The sequence below is a fragment of the Manis pentadactyla genome, chromosome 7, assembly GCF_030020395.1.
Source record: "Manis pentadactyla isolate mManPen7 chromosome 7, mManPen7.hap1, whole genome shotgun sequence".
NCBI lineage: Eukaryota > Metazoa > Chordata > Mammalia > Pholidota > Manidae > Manis > Manis pentadactyla.
In genome coordinates, this window is record NC_080025.1 from 97,932,233 (window position 1) to 97,954,013 (window position 21,781).

Here is a 21,781-nt window from a genome sequence, read left to right on the forward strand (position 1 = left end):
AAGTTTCTGTGATGACTGCCCTTGTACTGTTCACCATGTAAGAACTTATTCACTATGTAAGAATTTGTTCACCATGTAAGAACTTGTTCATTATGCTTCAGAAGATTGGAGACTGACGAGAATTAGGCTTGGGGTGGATTAATGATTGTGCATTGGGCATTGACTCCCCTATACAGAATTTTATTGTTGTTAACAACCATTTGATCAATAAATATGAGAGATGCCCTCTCAAAAAAAAAAATGCTTGCCTTAGCCCAAACCTGCTCATGGCTTCCGGTCATACATACCTACTTGTTCTATCAATTACTGAAAAAGGAGTGTTAAAATTCTCCAATTGTAATTGTAGATTTATTTATTTCTCCCTTTAGCTCTGTCAGTTTTTGCTTCATGTATTTTGAAATTCTGTTATTAGTTACATACACATTTAGCTTTGTTTATCTTAATAGATTGATTTTTTCAACATCATGAAATATTGCCTTTATCTCCAATATGACTTGTCTTAAAGTCTACTTTGTCTGATATTTATATACCTATTTCTGCTTTCTTACATCTAGCATTCCCATTCTGTATTTTTTCATTTAAAAAATTTTTAATTTATCTGTATCTTTATATGTAAAGCATATGTGTTATAAACAGCCTATAGTTGTTTTAGCTGTATGTCTTTTTATTGGAGTATTTAATCCATTTATATTTAATGTAATTATTAATACAATTGAGTTAGAGATTACTATTTTTTTTCTATTACTGTTACCTGGGTTTTGTTCCATTTTTCCTCTTTTACTGCTTTTTTTAAACATGTTATTTATTTTTTTTGAAGAACATTATGTTTACTAGGCTCTCCCCTACCCCAAGTCCCCCACACAAACCTCAGTACAGTCACTGTCCATCAGCATAGTAAGATGTTGTAGAATCACTACTTGTCTTCTCTGTGTTGCAAAGCCCTCCCCTTTTCCCCACCCCCCACATTATACATGCTAATCATAATACCCCCTTTCTTCTTCCCCCCCTTACCCCTCCCTACCCTCCCATTCTTCCCAGTCTCTTTCCCTTTGGTAACTGTTAGTCCATTCTTGGGTTCTGTGATTCTGCTGCTGTTTTGTTCCTTCAGTTTTTCTTTGTTCTTATACTCCACAGATGAGTGAAATCATCTGGTATTTGTTTTTCTCTGCTTGGCTTATTTCACTAAGGATAATACCCTCTAGCTCCATCCAACTTGTTGCAAATGGTAGGATTTGTTTTCTTCTCATGACTGAATAATATTCCACTGTGTATATGTACCACATCTTCTTTATCCATTCATCTACTGATGGACACTTAGGTTGCTTCCATTTCTTGGCTATTGTAAATAGTGCTGTGATAAACATAGGGGTGCATCTGTCTTTTTCAAACTGGAGTGCTGCATCCTTAGGGTAAATTCCTAGAAGTGGAATTCCTGGGTCAAATGGTAAGTCTATTTTGAGCATTTTGATGAACCTCCATATTGCTTTCCACAATGGTTGAACTAATTTATATTCCCACCAGCAGTGTAGGAGGGTTCCCCTTTTGCTGCAACCTCGCCAACATTTGATGTTGTTTGTCTTTTGGATGGTGGCCATCCTTACTGGTGTGAGGTGATATCTCATTGTGGTTTTAATTTGTATTTCTCTGATAACTAGCGATGTGGAGCATCTTTTCATGTGTCTGTTGGCTATCTGAATTTCTTCTTTGAAGAACTGTCTGTTCAGCTCCTCTGCCCATTTTTTAATTGGATTATTTGCTTTTTGTTTGTTGAGGCATGTGAGCTCTTTATATATTTTGGATGTCAAGCCTTTATCAGATCTGTCATTTATGAAAATATTCTCCCTTACTGTAGGGTACGTTTTTGTTCTATTAATGGTGTCCTTTGCTGTACAGAAGCTTTTCAGCTTTATATAGTCCCACTTGTTCATTTTTGCTTTTGTTTTCCTTGCCTGGGGAGATATATTCATGAAGAAGTCACTAATGTTCACATCCAAGAGATTTTTGCCTATGTTTTTTTCTAAGAGTTTTATGGTTTCATGACTTACATTCAGGTCTTTGATCCATTTTGAATTTACTTTTGTGTATGAGGTTAGACAGTGATCCAGTTTCATTCTCTTACATGTAGCTGTCCAGTTTTGCCAGCACCATCTGTTGAAGAGACTGTCATTTCCCCATTGTATGTCCATGGCTCCTTTATCGAATATTAATTGACCATATATGTTTGGGTTAATGTCTGGAGTCTCTGATCTGTTCCACTGGTCTGTGGCTCTGTTTTTGTGCCAGTACCAAATTGTCTTGATTACTATGGCTTTGTAGTAGAGCTTGAAGTTGGGGAGTGAGATCCCTCCCACTTTATTCTTCTTTCTCAGGATTGCTTTGACTATTCGGGGTCTTTGGTGTTTCCATATGAATTTTTGAATTATTTGTTCCAGTTTGTTGAAGAATGTTGTTGTTAATTTGATAGGTATTCCATCAAATCTGTATATTGCTTTGGGAAGGATGGCCATTTTGATGATATTAATTCTGCCTCTCCAAGAGCATGGGATGAGTTTCCATTTGTTAGTGTCCTTTTTAATTTCTCTTAAGAGTCTCTTATAGTTTACAGGGTATAGATCTTTTACTTCTTTGGTTAGGTTTATTCCTAGGTATTTTATTCTTTTTGATGCAATTGTGAATGGAATTGTTTTCCTGATTTCTCTTTCTATTGGTTCATTGTTAGTGTATAGGAAAGCCACAGATTTCTGTGTGTTAATTTTGTATCCTGCAACATTTCTGTATTCCAATATCAGTTCTAGTAGTTTTGGGGTGGGGTCTTTAGGGTTTTTTATGTACAATATCATGTCATCTGTGAATAGTGACAGTTTAACTTCTTCTTTACCAATCTGGATTCCTTGTATTTCTTTGTTTTGTCTGATTGCCATGGCTAGGACCTCCAGTACTATGTTAAATAGCAGTGGGGAGAGTGGGCATCCCTGTCTTGTTCCCGATCTCAGAGGAAAAGCTTTCAGCTTCTTGCTGTTCAGTGTAATGTTGGCTGTGGGTTTATGATATATGGCCTTTATTATGTTGAGGTACTTGCCCTCTATACCCATTTTGCTGAGAGTTTTTACCATGAATGGATGTTGAATTTTGTCATATGCTTTTTCAGCATCTATGGAGATGATCATGTGGTTTTTGTCTTTCTTTTTGTTGATGTGGTGGATGATGTTGATGGATTTTCGAATGTTGTACCATCCTTGCATCCCTGGGATGAATCCCACTTGGTCGTGGTGTATGATCCTTTTGATATACTTTTGAATTCGGTTTGCTCATATTTTATTGAGTATTTTTTCATCTACATTCATCAGGGATATTGGTCTGTAATTTTCTTTTTTGGTGGGGTCTTTGCCTGGTTTTGGTATTAGGGTGATGTTGTCTTCATAGAATGAGTTTGGGAGTATTCCCTCCTGTTCTATTTTTTGGAAAACTTTAAGGAGAATGGGTATTATATCTTCTCTGTATGTCTGATAAAATTCCGAGGTAAATCCATCTGGCCCAGGGGTTTTTTCTTGGGTAGTTTTTTGATTACCACTTCAATTTCTTTGCTGGTCATTGGTTTGTTTAGGTTTTGTGTTTTTTCCTTGGTCAGTCTTGTAAGGTTGTATTTTTCTAGGAAGTTGTCCATTTCTTCTAGGTTTTCCACCTTCTTAGCATGTAGGTTTTCATAGTAGTCTATAATAATTCTTTGTATTTCTGTGGGCTCCATCGTGATGTTTCCTTTCTCATTTCTGATTCTGTTGATGTGTGTTGATTCTCTTTTTCTCTTAATAAGTCTGGCTAGAGGCTTATCTGTTTTGTTTATTTTCTCAAAGAACCAGCTCTTGGTTTCATTGATTTTTTCTGTTGTTTTATTCTTCTCAATTTTGTTTATTTCTTCTCTGATCTTTATTATGTCCCTCCTTCTGCTGACTTTAGGCCTCATTTGTTCTTCTTTTTCCAATTTTGATAATAGAGTCATTAGACTATTCATTTGGGTTTGTTCTTCCTTCTTTAAATATGCCTGGATTGCTATATACTTTCCTCTTAGAACTGCTTTCGCTGTGTCCCACAGAAGTTGGGGCTTTGTGTTGTTGTTGTCATTTATTTCCATATATTGCTGGATCTCCATTTTAATTTGGTCATTGATCCATTGACTATTTAGGAGCGTGTTGTTAAGCCTCCATGTTTTTGTGAGCCTTTTTGCTTTCTTTGTACAATTTATTTCTAGTTTTTTACCTTTGTGGTCTGAAAAGTTGGTTGGTAGGATTTCAATCTTGTGGAATTTACTGAGGCTCTTTTTGTGGCCTAGTATGTGGTCTATTCTGGAGAATGTTCCATGTGCACTTGAGAAGAATGCATATCCAATTGCTTTTGGGTGTAGAGTTCTATAGATGTCTATTAGGTCCATCTGTTCTAGTGTGTTGTTCAGTGCCTCTGTGTCCTTACTTATTTTCTGTCTGGTGGATCTGTCCTTTGGAGTGAATTATGTGTTGAAGTCTTCTAAAATGAATGCATTGCATTCTATTTCCTCCTTTAGTTCTGTTAGTATTTGTTTCGCATATGCTGGTGCTCCTGTGTTGAGTGCATATATATTTATAGTGGTTGTATCCTCTTGTTGGACTGAGCCCTTTATAATTATGTAATGTCCTTCTTTATCTCTTGTTACTTTCTTTGTTTTGAAGTCTATTTTGTCTGTTACTAGTACTGCAACTCCTGCTTTTTTCTCCCTATTGTTTGCATGAAATATCTTTTTCCATCCCTTGACTTTTAGTCTGTGCATGTCTTTGGGTTTGAGGTTAGTCTCTTGTAAGCAGCATATAGATGGGTCTTGTTTTTTGGGGTTTGTTCTTCCATTCAGTGACTCTATGTCTTTTGATTGTTTCATTCATTCCATTTACATTTAGGGTGATTATCGATAGGTATGTACTTATTGCCATTTCAGGCTTTAGATTCATGGTTACCGAAGGTTCCAGGTTACTTTCCTTACTCTCTAAGAGTCTAACTTAACTCACTTTGTATGCTGTTACAAACAGAATCTAAAGGTTCTTTTCGGTTTCTCCTCCTTTTTCTTCCTCCTTCATTCTTAATATATTAGTTATCAGATTCTGTACTTTTTCTCTGTCCCTTAATTGGCTTTGGGGATAGTCAATTTAATTTTGCATTTGCCTCACAATCAGCTGCTCCACCCTCCCTACCATAATTTTACTACCTCTGGTGACAGCTATCCAACCCTAGGAACACTTCCATCTATAGCAGTCCCTCCAAAATAGACTGCAGAGATGGTTTGTGGGAGGTAAACTCTCTCAGCTTTTGCTTATCTGGAAATTGTTTAATCCCTCCTTAAAGTTTAAATGATAATCTCACTGGATAAAGTAATCTTGGTTCCAGGCCCTTCTGCTTCATGGCATTTAATACATCATGCCACTCCCTTCTGGCCTGTAAGGTTTCTGCTGAGAAGTCTGATGTTAGCCTTATGGGCTTTCCTTTATATGTGATCTTATTTCTGCCTCTGGCTGCTTTTAACAGTCTGTCCTTATCCTTGATCTTTCCCATTTTAATTACTATGTGTCTTGGTGTTGTCTTCCTTGGGTCCTTTGTGTTGGGGGATCTGTGGATCTCCATGGCCTGACAGACTATCTCCTTTCCCAGATTGGGGAAGTTTTCAGCAACTACCTCCTCAAGGTACTTTCTATCCATTTTTCTCTCTTCTTCTTCTTCTGGTATCCCTATAATGCGAATATTGTTCCGCTTGGATTGGTCACACAGTTCTCTCAATATTCTTTCATTTTTAGAGATCCTTTTTTCTCTCTGTGCCTCAGCTTTTTTGTATTCCTCTTCTCTAGTTTCTATTTCATTTATTGTCTCCTCCACCATATCCAACCTGCTTTTAATACCTTCCATCATGTTCTTTAACGATTGGATCTCTGACCTGAATTCATTCCTGAGTTCTTGGATGTCTTTCCGTACCTCCATTAGGATTTTGATTATTTTTATTTTGAACTCCCTTTCAGGAAGAGTCACTAGGTCCATATCATTGAAATCTTTCTTGGAGGTTGTATTAACAATTTTACTCTGGACAAGGTTCCTTTGGCGTTTCATGTTTGTATATGGCACCCTCTAATGTTCAGAATCTCTATTCTGGAGCTGCTGAGCCCCTGAAGCAATGTCAGGGTTTGCAGGGGAGCAGTACTGGGGGTAGGAAAGAGCTGTTCCCCACCTCCTGGCTCCTGTGCCTGTCTCCACTGCCTGAGTCAGTGGGCCGGGCACACAGGTATAAGTTTTTGTCCCAGAGCAGCCATATATGGATCCCTGCTTTCCACAAGCAGCCGGAATCCCAGTCTCCCCAGAAACTCTTCCTGTACTAACTTTCCAACACAGTAGTCATGCGAGTTTCATGAAAGCACCATGAAATGTAGTTTTGTGCTCCCAGCGCAGATCTCCGGAGCTAGGTATTCAGCAGTCCCAAGCCTTCCACTCCCTCCCTGCTCTGTTTGTTTTCCTCCCACTGGTGAGCTGGGGTGGGGGAGGGTCTCGGGTCCCACGGAGCCACAGCTCTGGTACGTTACCCCATTCACTGAGGTCTGCTCTTTTCTCCAGGTGTGTGCAGTCTGATGCCGTCCTCTTTCCTGTTGCTCTCTCAGGATTAGTTAAGCCAATTAAATTTTCTAATTGTATCCAGTTTTAGGAGGAAGCCTCTGTCTCTCCTCTCACGCCACCATCTTTAATCCAATCCCTACATGTTATTTTTTATTTTATTTCCTCTACTGAAATTTTAGCGATACTTCCTTTTTTTAATTTTTAATTTATTTTTACCAGGTTCTCTGAGATTACAATAGATATACTCTATTAATAATACCACCTAGCTTGAAAAAATATTATATTACTTCATATATGAGAAACCAACAACAGTATGTTTCCACTTACCCTTTTCCATCCTTGATATAATTTTTATCATACATTTCATGTCTGCATATGTTGAAAACTCCATGACACGTTTTTTATTATTTTTCTTTAAACAATTATTTCTTAAAGAAATTAAGAAGGTAGGGAGGAAAGTCTTCAATATTTATTCACATTTATAATAAACAGAATTCTTAGTTCCTATAGATAGGTGTGAGTTTCCATATGAAATCATTTTCCTGAAGAACATTTTGACTTAGCAGTCTTGTGAAGGTATTATTATGATCCCCTTTTCTTTCATCTCTCTCTCTCTCTCTCTCTCTCTCTCTCTCTCTCTCCCCATCTTCTTTCTCATCTCATACTCACCCAACTCCTCTCTGCCCCAACTATTCATATTTCTATGTCCTTGAACATGTCCACAAGACTACACGTCTTGTAGTACAGTTTTTCTGATAAATTCTCTCAGCTTTTTTTCTTTTTAATCAGAAAATATCCTTATTTTGCCTTCATTTGTGGGGCTTTTGCTTATTTTTTGTTGGATATAGAGCTCTAGGTGACCTTTCAGCATTTTAAAGATGTTCCATTGTCTTCTGGCTTGCCTCGTTTCTTATGAGAACAGTGTTAGTTCTTATCATTGTTCCTTCATATGTAGTGTGTCTTTTTTTTTTTTACTGCTTTTAATATTTTCTTTTCTGGGGGGGTGCAATTTGGGTGTGATATTCTTTATGTTTATCCTGCTTGTGGGTTTTGGAGCTTCTTGGATCTGTGGGTTAATATTTTTTTTATCAAATTTGGAATCTTTGGGGGCATTACTTCTTCAGGTATCTTTCTTTTCCTCCTAGGACTCCATTTACACATATGTTAGGCTGCATGGTAATATCCCAAAAGTCACTAAGCTTCTCTTCCATTTTCTTCAGGCTTTTTTTCTCTATGCTTTAGTTTAACTAGTTTTTATTTATTTATTTATTTATTTAAATATAGTATCTAATCTGTCCTCTGGGGTGCTGTTTGCACTTGAAATCTCTGTTCAGCTCACAGCTCCCCAGTAGCAGCTGTTCTCAGCCAGATCATGCAGGGCCTTACCCTTTGCATGGTTGTCTTAATCTTTGGTCTAAGATTTAAGGACTCCTATGCAGATCTCTAGAATCCCTCCTTTGCACAGCTCCTTCCTTTCTGGCACTCTGCCCTTTAAAATTCCAGCTGCTGTACATCCTCACATTCTGATCTTGGCCTACTCAGCTCAGTGAGATTACTGTGCTCGGTTTGTGCTCTAATTTCTTGCACCATGTTCTAGAAAGTATATCCATATAGGAAGCCAAGATTATCAGAAGATTTATTTCATATGTTTTTCTTCTCTGAGGGATCAGTTTTGCTCAGCCTTTTCTCCAGTGTTTGAAAGTCGTGTTTCCTATGTTTTCCAGTTATATAGTTGTTTATTATGAGATGACTAATCCAGTAGTCTGGTTGCCCCATCTCATTTAGAATAAAATCCAAACTCCTTGCCCTGATTTAAAAAGCCCTATATAACCTGACCCCTGCCTACTTCTCTGATTTCATCAAGTGCCGTACCCCTCTTTACACACCTATACTCCGTACCGGCCTCCTTCCCCGTCCTCAGACACACCAGCTTCTTCTTACCTTAGGGCCCGCACTGCTGTCTCCTCTTTCTGGGATGCCTTACCCTCTGATGTTCACATGATGGTCTCTTGCTGCCATTCAAGACCATCCTCATTAAAGCATCTACCCAGCCATTGTCAGAGCAGCCTGTTTTAATTATTAGCAGAATGTGCATCACATTTTGGTATTTGTGTTTATGTATTTCATTTACTTCTTCCTTGGTTTATTTTCTCTCTCCTTTCACTAGAATAACATATATTTGAGGGCAGGGACCTTCTCGGCTCTGTTTACCACTTTATCTTCTGTGTTGGGTCTGGGCCTAGCACATGGCTAGTACTGAAGTAAGAAATAAATATTTCTTAGGTGAATGGATAAACAAATAAAACCCATTTTTCATTTCATTGTTTCATACCTTCCTTCCAAATTACCACAAACTTCAAAGGAAATACTCAATCTCATATACTATACAGATGATGAGGAGAAAGATGATAATGATAATTCCTAATACTTATTGAGCTGTTATTGCTTGTGCTAGAAACTGAACTAAGTGCTTCACATTCCTTATCTCATTTAATCCTTGTTACAACCCTCGGAGGTATCTGCTGTTATTATCAACATTGTAGATAAGGAAACAGACAAGTTGAGTGTCTTTTTCTGAGCATCTCACATCCTATCATCTTGCCAGATCCCTAGAGCTTATCATCCTGCCAGTTTTTGTAGAGTCGCTGTTGTCCAGGCTCTGATTTTTATTTTCACATGACTGGAGCTGGGTTTATTCTGCCTTTGAGATAGGCCCAGGTCACGCCAGCCTCTAGCACCAAAACATCATGTACCTCATCTGTTGCCCATTACTCTTCATTGCCGAGAAAAGGGCCCATATTGTGCTTTTGTATCCAACCCTCGTGTTTCTCCTGTAGCATAAATGTACCTAACCAGCTGTTGCTAATGCTTTGTAATTTTTGTGACCACTCTACTGAGAGCTGCCTCTTCTTGGCGCAGATGGTGTGACATCAGGCAGGCAAGTGGAAGTGTAGTGACAGAGCCTAGGAGAAGCTGGTCAATGCTGCTGCCTTCTTTGTTTTTCAATAATTGAATCTAAGACGGTCACATACAAATCCGTATGCCTGTGTCCCAAAGGCAATGTAAGATCTGGGATACAGGGTTAAAGGAAAGAAATTTGGGGTCAGGGGAATAGTTAGAAACATTTTACAGAAGTGACTGACAGAATCACCAAAATGAATATTTTTCTCCAAAAAGCAAATGGAGTTGGAGAACAACAGAAAGCAGGGAATAAAGTTAAGTATTAAAGGGATAAATAAGAAGAATGATAATTTTTCCAGGGTGGGAAAACTACTTATCCAATGCCAATTTAATTATAGCAGTATTAATAAAACAATGAGAGACACAGTTTTCAATAATGTAAAGAGAAAAAGTTCAGAGTCAAGCAGATTGGAATCGAAACCCAAATTCACTGCTTACAAGCTGGGAGACCCTGAGCAAGTTTCTTAGCCTTTCTCAGTTTGAATTATCCTTTGGATAAGAAATCCTACCATAAGATGTAAGAGAGGGAGTTTGGGATAGAGGATGGTTACCTGGGGAACAACATTTACAACACATCCAATGGGAAGGTACTCCTACAAACCCCAAAATACAAGTAGGTGAAGACAGACTCCATCATTCACAAGCCCTGCAGAGCCTCAGGGTTTGTGGGTGCAGTGGCTGCAAGGAGGAGGAGGGAAAGGATGCAGCAGGTGTCTGACATACTTGAGAATGGGAGAAGCCCTGAAGAAGCAAAGTATTTGCTGGGAAGCACAGCAAACCCTAGAGAACAGCAGTTGCAAGGGGGTGGGGATTTTGCTGCCTCCAGGAATGGGGATGTTAAAAAAGCCTGTGGCAAGGAATTCTGTGATGGTGGAACAGCAAATTCCCTCTTACTCTCCTCAGCAGAACATTTTATTTCAGAGAACCTAACAATAGCAGAGGCAATATGAAATGCTGCATGAAGCATTCTACATTTCTCAGCTAAACTCATAGCAAAGATTTGGGCATTTATGAGATCAGGACGTAAAAGCATTAATTTAATTTCCTTTGAGACCAACTCAACCCACCCGGCCACAAGACTCTCTGGGGTTGGAAATGGCCCAGATTCCATGAATGTTGTATTAGCTTGCAGAGCCATCTGCGTTGCCCTTGAGCCCTTTACGATCTCATGCAACTTTGGCTACTGCCAATTCACGGCCATACATTCCGGCAGCAGTGAGCTGGCTCACTCCAGAAGAAAGAAAAATTATGATGTTAAAAAATCTACCTGATCTGAGTACCTGCTTGCATCTGCTTGTTTGTGGGCAAACCACATTAGGTTTGAGAACAAATTATTTAAAATAATTTGCATATAGGAGGTTAGTTACACCAGACAGCAGGGTATCTTGGGCACAAATGTTTCCTGCTTCATTTTTTCCATAAGCTCCAAAAAAGGGAAGGACTGCAATTTTAATTAGGGTGTTTTGGGAAAGCCTACCTTGAAAGGGGCATTCTGGCAAACACTTGGAGGAGGTGAGGGAGTGAGCCCTGGGGAAAAACAGTGCAGGCATGAGAATTCCTGGTGTGTTCAGGGGACAGCAAGGTGGTGGATGTGCTGGGGCAGAAACTGAGAGCGAGAAAAGTCATGGGGCATCACACAGCGCAAGGCCTCCATGGTCCTCGTAAGGAGTGGGTGAGACACCATTTGGAGGATTTTAAGCAGAGAAATGATATGATCTGAATAATATTTGAAATGGACCATTCTTACTTCTGTGTTAGTAAAAGCTACCAACTAGACTGTGGGTGGTGAGGGTAGGAACAAGGAAACTAGTCAGAACTGTCATTGTCATGAAGAGAGATCAGGGCTGCCTGCATCAGGTGGCAGCAGGGGAGTTGGTGAGAAATGGTCAGATTCTGGGTATGCTTCAAAGGCAGAGCCAGTAGGACTTGTTGATAAATAATATTAGATGTGGAGATTAAAAAGAGAAGATTCAAGGATGGCTCTGATGTGTTCAACTGGAAGAAATGGAGGGATGGAGTTGCCATCAATGGAGATAGGGCAGGTGTGGCTGGAGAGTGCTCTGGATTGAATTGTATCCCCCCAGAATTCATATTTGAAGTCCTAATTTTAAGTACCTCAGAATGTGACTTTATTTGGAAATGGGGTTGTTGCAAGTTTGATTAGTTCAAATGAGGTCGTACTGGAGAAGGATGGCCTCTAATCCAGTATGACTGGTGTCCTTTTGAAAAGAGGGAATTTGGACAAAGACACAGGGAGAACATCAGTTGAAGACAAAGGTAGAGCCAAGAACATCAGAGATTGCTAGCAACTACCAGAAGCTAGGAGAGCGCATGGAACAGATTCTCCTCCACAGGCCTCTGGAGGAGCCATTCCTACAGATGCCGTGATTTCAGACTTCTGGCCTCCAGAACTGTGAGACAATAAATTTCTGTGCTTAGGTCATCCAGTTTGTGGTATTTTTCTAGGACAGCCCTAGGCAACAAATACAGAGAGGTATTAGAGGGACGGGAGATCGGGGGTCTGGTTTGAGCCCCATTAGATACAAGTTGTCTGTTAAACGCATAGGTTCCACAGGGGGCTCAGCATCAGTCAGCGGCCCGGCTGCATGGGCCCAACTGCAGATGTGCTGCACAGATGGTTAGCACACTCCTGGCGGTTAATGCCATGAGATGAGTGGGACCTAGAGTGCATGAAAGCAGAAGTAAAAAGAGGTCCAAAGAGAAGTCCAACGCCAAGGGTGGCAAACTAAGGAAAAACCAGCAAAGGCGGAGGAAGAGCAGCCACCTGGGCAGGAGTAGGAGTGGTGGAGTGGGGTGGCCCAGAAGCTGGAGGAATAAAGGGTTTTCAGAAGGACAGAAAGATAGCCTGGGTCAAGTACTTCTGGTAGATAAGAGGATAGTTGAGAATTGAGTCCTGGAGTAAGTGCCGTGGGTGATTTAGTGATTTTGGTGGAGTGGTGGCAGTAAAAACTTATGATCTAATTGGATAGATTAGGTGGATTAAGACACAAGAAACTGGAGACTCTTTCCTATAAAAGGAAACAAAGAAATTGAACATTAATTAGAAATAAAGTAAACATCTACCCACTTTTATTTCCAGTTAATGTTCACACATTACATACATACAGACAATATGTATGTATGCATGTGTGTGCATGTGTTTAAAATGGGAGAAATAACTCAATGTTTATATGCTGATGGAAATAATCCAGAAGAGAGGGAAAATTTCATGATGCAAGTAAAATAAGGAAAAAATGCAGAGAGATGTACTTCAGTAGATGAGAGAGTTTGGGAACCAGGGCAACTGTGGGCTGTGGAGGGTGTGGGGGGGATTCCTACAGAAACAGAAAGGAAAGCAGTCACATGGGGCCTATGCTGCAGGTGGGGAGACGTGCTGGGACCTTTGCCAGTTCTTGTAGTGCCTCCATCTTCTCAGTGTGATAAGAAGTGACACCACTAGCAGAGAGAGGGGTGTGGAGAAACGCTGCAGTTGGAGGAGAGAGAAGACTGTGCAGTTGTTGTTTAGGAAAGAGAGTGACCGCCCTAGGAGAATGGTGTGGTTGGCAGGCAGCCCATCTTGATCAGTTTCCATTAGTCATGACCACAGGTAAGCAGATCCACATGGGAAAGCCCAGGGCTCTCAGGACGGTGTGATGATCAATTTATGTGTCAACTGGACCAGGCCATGGGGTGCCCGGCATTTGGTCAAATATTATTCTGGGTATATCTCTGAGGATGTTTCTGGATGAGATTAACATTTGAATGGTGCATGAGCAAAGCAGATTGCCCTCCCTAGTGTGGGTGGGCCCCAGCAGAACAAAAAGGCTGAGTAAGAGAGAGCTCTGCCTGCCTGGCCGCTTAGCTGGGACACCCATCTTCTCCAGCCTCAAACTGGAATTTACACCATCAGGACTCTTGGGTCTCCAGCTTGCTTAGACCTCTGCCCCTAACCTCCACAACTGTATGAGTCAATTCCTTGTTTTATATATATGCATACACATGCACACATATGTTATCTATATCTCCTGTTGGTTCTGTTTCTCTGGAGAACACTGACTAACACAAAGGGCCTTCACAGGGCTCGTGCTGGCCCTACTCCTCCTGGGGGTCATCCTGCAGGTGGACTCCCCAGACTCGGGGCTCAGACACAACCAGCCCCCAGTAGAGCTTGCTTCCTCTGTGCTGCTGCCGCTGCCCAGGAATAACGAGAGGCTGGAGGTAGGGGGAGACTTGTAGGCCTGCTTGTGGCTTTTTGCACCATCCCGCTCCTCCCGTTTGCCCCACTGTGCTCTCCATCTGGCAGCTGCACAGCTTTGCTGTGGCCTGGCAGTGGCTCCAGGCTATGGATGCTCCCTTTTCTCTGACCAAACAGAACTCAGGCAAGGGCAGCTCATTCTGAGAGCACAGTGGCCCTCAGCCCAGAAGTGCTGGTTGAAGCCAAAGTTTCTGGGGTCCATTTAGGTCAGGCCTGGATGTCACAGCCATGTATTCTCGCCTTCCTCGGCACCTCAGTGTGCTCTTCTGGGGAAGGCGACAGAGCGTGCCCCTGCAGAACGCAGCCTGTCTCAGCTCCCTCTCCCACAGGTGGGCCCTCCCCAAGGGAAAGCACAGGTCCCGGACAACCACTCCTCTCAGCTGCACCAGGCTAGTCCTCCTGACCTTGTATGCCCTCGAACTGAGAATGATTTTACATTGTTAAATGGTTGGGGAAAATCCAAAGAAGATAATATTTTGTGATGTGAAAATTATATAAAATTCAAACTTATGTCCATAATAGTGTTACTGGAATATAGCCATGTGTTTTCTTTTATTTTTTTTTGAGAGGGCATCTCTCATATTTATTGATCAGATGGTTGTTAACAACAATAAAATTCTGTATAGGGGACTCAATGCACAATCATTAATCCACCCCAAGCCTAATTCTCGTCAGTCTCCAATCTTCTGAAGCATAACAAACAAGTTCTTACATGGTGAACAAATTCTTACATAGTGAATAAGTTCTTACATGGTGAACAGTACAAGGGCAGTCATCACAGAAACTTTCGGTTTTGATCACACATTATGAACTATCAACAGTCAGGTCAAATATGAATATTCGTTTGATTTTTATACTTGATTTATATGTGAATCCCACATTTCTCCCTTATTATTATTATTATTATTATTATTATTATTAATAAAATGCTGAAGTGGTAGGTAGATGCAAGATAAAGGTAGAAAACATAGCTTAGTGCTGTAAGAGAGCAAATGTAGATGATCAGGTGTGTGCCTGTAGACTAAGTGTTAATCCAAGCTAGACAAAGGGCAATAAAACATCCATGGATGCAGATTTCTCTCAAAACAGGGGGGGCGAGGTTCTAAGCCTCACCTCTGTTGATCCCCAATTTCTCACCTGATGGCCCCCCTGCGACTGTGCCTGTCTTAGGTTGTTCCTCCCTTGAGGAATCTTACCCATCTCTGGCTAACCAGTCATCTTCCGGGGCCATACAGGGAAATGTAAAGTTGGTAAGTGAGAGAGAGGCAATATTGTTTGAAAAGGTTAGCTTTTTACTTCTCTGCAGATTTATGCCCTGTGGCTTTTATGCCCAGTATTTGTCTTGAGGTATCTTTATCACTTGGAAGAATTATGATACTCGGTAAATTCGATTTGAGGCACGAATTCTATTTAAGGGTTGTAATTAGGAAGGAAAAAGAAAAGCTATAGGAGAAGCAGATGGATGAAAACATGAGAAGATTGATTATTTCTTTGACATATCTTTTTGTAGAGTAATTTAAGCATGTATAGGTTTTAAACTACTAATTAAATTGCATATACACATTAACATAATAGGAATACAGTTACATAACCAAAGCAGACCTATAATTACCAGCCATCTCCAGTGAAGCCAAGAAAACCAGTTAGGCACCCTGGCATTTGTGAGAACTTATCTATGATATGGTGGATATTGTCCAACTGAACTTGAACAGTTTGAGAGAAATCAGACAAATTAAAACAACCCATTGTTGGGGACTGTTCACATCCCATATGTTCTTTTAACAGTAGATAGTCTGTAGTCGTAAGATTTTGGAGCGCTACAACTTGCACTTCTCCTAATTCTTGGTTGAGTTCCAACAGTATAGATCCAGTCAAATTTGTTGTTTTACTGTATGCACAGGCCAGCTTAGGTATCTCCTTCTTCATTGCAATGGCAAGTCCAGGAACCGGTGGGATGAATGCAGCTACAACTGCAGCATCGCCTGGATCTTTGTTGAGGTTTTTTGATAATCATCTTCTGGTATGACTCTTCCAGAGAGTGCTGTTGTTGGAAGTTCTTCTTCATATCGTATCTTAGTTCATTTTCTGGGTAGCCAAATTAGGCTTCGATCCTCTGTATAAACACAAACAGACCCGTTGCCCACACTTTGATATGCCCTTTATACCATTGTGTAGAACTCATTGGATGTCACCACATAGGAACTACTTTTTTTTTTTTCTTTTTTTTAAGACAAAGGAATATTATCAGAAAAGTGTACCTCCATAGCCAATCATCTGACACCTTTTAAGTGATCAAAATTAAGGATATTTAAAGCATGCATCAATCGATGATTTACAGTTAGTTTTACCCTATAAGAATATTATGTTTACTAGGCTCTCCCCTATATCAAGTCCCCCCATAAACCACTTTACAGTTACTGTACATCAGCATAGCAAAATGTTGTAGAATCACTACTTGTCTTTTCTGTGTTGTACAGCCCTCCCCTTTCTCCCACGCCCCTCTATGCATGCTAATCTTAATAACCCTCTTCTTCTTACCCCCCCTTATCCCTCGCTACCCACCCATCCTCCCCAGGCCCTTTCCTTTTGGTACCTGTTAGTCCATTCTTGGGTTCTGTGATTCCACTGCTGTTTTGTTCCTTCAGTTTTTCCTTTGTTCTTATACTCCAGAGATGAGTGAAATCATTTGGTATTTCTCTTTCTCTGCTTTGCTTATTTCACTGAGCATAATACCTCCAGCTCCATCCATGTTGCTGCAAATGGTAGGATTTGCCCTCTTCTTATGGCTGAGTAGTATTCCATTGTATATATACACCACGTCTTCTTTATCCATTCATCTACCGATGGACATTTAGGTTGCTTCCAATTCTTGGCTATTGTAAATAGTGCTGCGATAAACGTAGGGGTGCATCTGTCTTTCTCAAACTTGGTTGCTGCGTGCCTAGGGTAAATTCCTAGGAGTGGAATTCCTGGGTCAAATGGTAAGTCTGTTTTGAGCATTTTGATGTACCTCCATACTGCTTTCCACAATGGTTGAACTAATTTACATTCCCACCAGCAGTGTAGGAGGGTTCCCCTTTCTCCATAGCCTTGCCAACATTTGTTGTTGTTGGTCTTTTGGATGGCAGCCATCCTTACTGGTGTGAGGTGATACCTCATTGTAGTTTTAATTTGCATTTCTCTGATAATTAGTGATGTGGAGCATCTTTTCATGTGTCTGTTGGCCATCTGTATTTCTTTTTTGGAGAACTGTCTGTTCAGTTCCTTTGCCCATTTTTTAATTAGATTATTTTATTTTTGTTTGTTGAGGTGTGTGAGCTCTTTATATATTTTGGACATCAAGCCTTTATCGGATCTGTCATTTACAAATATATTCTCCCATACTGTAGGGTTCCTTTTTGTTCTATTGATGGTGTCTTTTGCTGTACAGAAGCTTTTCAGCTTAATATAGTCCCACTTGTTCATTTTTGCTGTTGTTCTCCTTGCCCAGGGAGATATGTTCAAGAAGAGGTCACTCATGTTTATGACTAAGAGGTATTTGCCTATGTTTTTTTCCACGAGTTTAATGGTTTCATGACTTACATTCAGGTATTTGATCCATTTTGAATTTACTTTTGTGTATGGGGTTAGACAATGGTCCAGTTTCATTCTCCTACATGTAGCTGTCCTGTTTTGCCAGCACCATCCTTTGAAGAGACTGTCATTTCGCCATTGTATGTCCATGGCGACTTTATCAAATATTAATTGACCATATATGTTTGGGTTAATGTCTGGAGTCTCTATTCTGTTCCACTGGTCTGTGGCTCTGTTCTTGTGCCACCAAATTGTCTTGATTACTACGGCTTTATAGTAGAGCTTGAAGCTGGGGAGTGAGATCCCCCCTACTTTATTCTTCTTTCTCAGGATTGCTTTGGCTATTCGTGGTCTTTGGTGTTTCCATATGAATTTTTGAATTATTTGTTCCAGTTCATTGAAGAATGTTGCTGGTAATTTGATAGGGATTGCATCAAATCTGTATACTGCTTTGGGCATGATGGCCATTTTGATGATATTAATTCTTCCTAGCCACGAGCATGGGATGAGTTTCCATTTGTTAGTGTCCCCTTTAATTTCTCTTAAGAGTGTCTTGTAGTTTTCACAGTATAGGTCATTCACTTCTTTGGTTAGATTTATTTCTAGGTATTTTATTTTTTTTGATGTAATTGTGAATGGAATTGTTTTCCTGGTTTCTCTTTCTATTGGTTCATTGTTAGTGTATAGGAAAGCTACAGATTTCTGTGTGTTAATTTTGTATCCAGCAACTTTGCTGTATTCCGATACCAGTTCTAGTAGTTTTGGGGTGGAGTCTTTAGGGTTTTTTATGTACAATATCATGTCATCTGCAAATAGTGACAGTTTAACTTCTTCTTTACCAATCTGGATTGCTTGTATTTCTTTGTTTTGTCTAATTGCCACGGCTAGGACCTCCAGTACTATGTTAAATAGCAGTGGGGAGAGTGGGCATCCCTGTCTAGTTCCCGATCTCAGAGGAAAAGCTTTCAGCTTCTCACTGTTCAGTGTAATGTTGGCTGTGGGTTTATGATATATGGCCTTTATTATGTTGAGGTACTTGCCCTCTATTCCCATTTTGCTGAGAGTTTTTATCATGAATGGATGTTGAATTTTGTCGAATGCTTTTTCAGCATCTATGGAGATGATCATGTGCTTTTTGTCTTTCTTTTTGTTGATGTGTTGGATGATGTTGATGGATTTTCGAATGTTGTACCATCCTTGCATCCCTGGGGTGAATCCCACTTGGTTATGGTGTATGATCCTTTTGATATACTTTTGAATTCGGTTTGCTAATATTTTATTAAGTATTTTTGCATCTACATTCATCAGGGATATTGGTCTGTAATTTTCTCTTTTAGTGGGTTCTTTGCCTGGTTTTGGTATTAGGGTGATGTTGGCTTCATAGAATGAGTTTGGCAGTATTATTCCCTCCTCTTCTATTTTTTGGAAAACTTTAAGGAGAATAGGTATTATGTCTTCTCGGTATATCTGATAAAATTCCGAGGTAAATCCATCTGGCCTGGGAGTTTATTTCTTGGGTAGTTTTTTGATTACTGCTTCAATTTCTTTGCTGGTAATCGGTCTGTTTAGATTTTCTGTTTCTTTCTGGGTCAGTCTTGGAAGGTTGTATTTTTCTAGGAAGTTGTCCATTTCTCCTAGGTTTTTCAGCTTGTTAGCATATAATTTTTTGTAGTATTCTCTAATAATTCTTTGTATTTCTGTGGGGTCTGTCATGATTTTTCCTTTCTCATTTCTGATTCTGTTCGTCTGGCCCGGGGTTTTGTTCTTGGGTAGTTTTTTGATTACCATATCAATTTCTTTTGCTCGTAATTGGTTTGTTTAACTTTTGTGTTTCTTCCTTGGTCATTCTTGGAAGGTTGTATTTTTCTAGGAAGTTGTCCATTTCTTCGTGGTTTTCCAGCTTGTTGGCATACAGGTTTTCATAGTAGTCTTTAATAATTCTTTGTATTTCTGTGGAGTCTGTCATGATTTTTCCATTCTCATTTCTGATTCTGTTGATTTGTGTTGTTTCTCTTTTTCTCTTAATCAGTTTGGCTAGAGGCTTATCTATTTTGTTAATTTTCTCAAAGAAGCAGCTCTTGGTTTCATTGATTTTTGCTGTTGTTTTATTCTTCTCAATTTTGTTTATTTCTTCTCTGATCTTTATTATGTCCCTCCTTCTGCTGACTTTAGGCCTCATTTGTTCTTCTTTTTCCAATTTCAATAATTGTGATGTTAGACTATTCATTTGGGATTGTTCTTGCTTCTTCAAGTGTGCCTGGATTGCTATATACTTTCCTCTTTAGACTGCTTTCACTGCATCCCACAGAAATTGGGGCTTTGTGTTATTATTGTCATTTGTTTCTATATTTTCCTTGATCTCTATTTTAATTTGTTTGTTGATCTATTGATTATTTAGGAGCATGTTGTTAAGCCTCCATGTGTTTGTGAGCCTTTTTGTTTTCTTTGTAGAATTTATTTCTAGTTTTATACCTTTGTGGTCTGAAAAATTGGTTGGTAGAATTTCAATATTTTGTATTTTGCTGAGGCTCTTTTTGTGGGCTACTATGTGGTCTATTCTGGAGAATGTTTCATGTGCAATTGAGAAGAATGTATATCCTGTTGCTTTTGGATGTGGAGTTCTATAGATGTCTATTAGGTCCATCTGCTCTACTGTGTTGTTCAGTGTTTCCATGTCCTTACTTGTTTTCTGCCCGGTGGATCTATTCTTTGGGGTGAGTGGAGTGTTGAAGTCTCCTAGAATGAATGCATTGCAGTCTATTTCCCCCTTTAGTTCTGTTAGTATTTGTTTCACATATGCTGGTGCTCCTGTGTTGGGTGCATATATATTTAGAATGGTTATATCCTCTTGTTGGACTGAGCCCTTTATCATTATGTAGTGTCCTTCTTTATCTCTTGTTACTTTCTTTGTTTTGAAGTCTATTTTGTCTGATATTAGTACTGCAACCCCTGCTTTCTTCTCGCTGTTGTTTGCCTGAAATATGTTTTTCCATCCCTTGACTTTTAGTCTGTACATGTCTTTGGGTTTGAGATGAGTTTCTTGTAAGCAGCATATAGATGGGTCTTGGTTTTTTATTCATTCTATTACTCTGTATCTTTTGATTGTTGCATTAAGTCCATTTACATTTAGGGTGACTATTGAAAGATATGTACTTATTGCCATTGCAGGCTTTAAATTCAAGGTTACCAATGGTTCAAGGTTAGCCTCTGTAGTATCTTACTGCCTAACTTAGCTCGCTTATTGAGTTGTTATATACACTGACTGGAGATTGTTTTCTTCTCTCCGTTCTTATTCCTCCTCCTCCATTCTTCATAGGTTGGGTGTTTTTTTCTGTGTTCTTTCTAGGAGTGCTCCCATATAGAGCAGTCCCTGTAAGATGTCCTATAGAGGTGGTTTGTGGGAAGCAAATTCCCTCAGCTTTTGCTTGTCTGGGAATTGTTTAATCCTGCCATCATATTTAAATGATAGTCGTGCTGGATACAGTATCCTTGGTTCAAGGCCCTTCTGTTTCATTGCATTAAATTTGTCATGCCATTCTCTTCTGGCCTGTAGGGTTTCTGTCAAGAAGTCTGATGTTAGCCTGATGGGTTTTCCTTTATAGGCGACCTTTTTCTCTCTAGCTGCCTTTGAAACTCTTTACTTGTCCCTGATCTTTGCCATTTTAATTATTATGTGTCTTGGTGTTGTCCTCCTTGGATCCTTACTGTTGGGGGTTCTGTGTATTTCCGTGGTCTGTTCGATTATTTCCTCCCCCAGTTTGGGGAAGTTTTCAGCAATTATTTCTTCCAAGATACTTTCAATCCCTTTTCCTCTATCTTCTTCTTCTGGTACCCCTATAATACGGATATTGTTCCTTTTGAATTGGTCACACAGTTCTCTTAATATTGTTTTGTTCCTGAAGATCCTTTTATCTCTCTCTACATCAGCTTCTATGTGTTCCTGTTCTCTGGTTTCTATTCCATCAATGGCCTCTTGCATCTTATCCATTCTGCTTATAAATCCTTCCAGAGTTTGTTTCATTTCTGTAATCTCCTTCCTGGCATCTGTGATCTCCCTCCAGACTTCATCCCATTTCTCTTGCATATTTCTCTGCATCTCTGTCAGCATGTTTATGATTTTTATTTTGAATTCTTTGTCAGGAAGACTGGTTATGTCTGTCTCCTTCTCTGGAGTCTCTGTTATCTTGGTTTGCCTGTAATTTTGTATTTTCATGGTGATAGGAATAGTTTGCAGAGCTGGGACAAGTGACGGCTGGAAGAACTTCCCTTCTTGTTGGTTTGTGGCCTTCCTCTCCTGGGAGAACAGCGACCTCTAGTGGCTTGTGCTGCGCAGCTGCGCGCAGACAGGGTTTCTGCTTCCTGCCCGGCTGCTGTGGA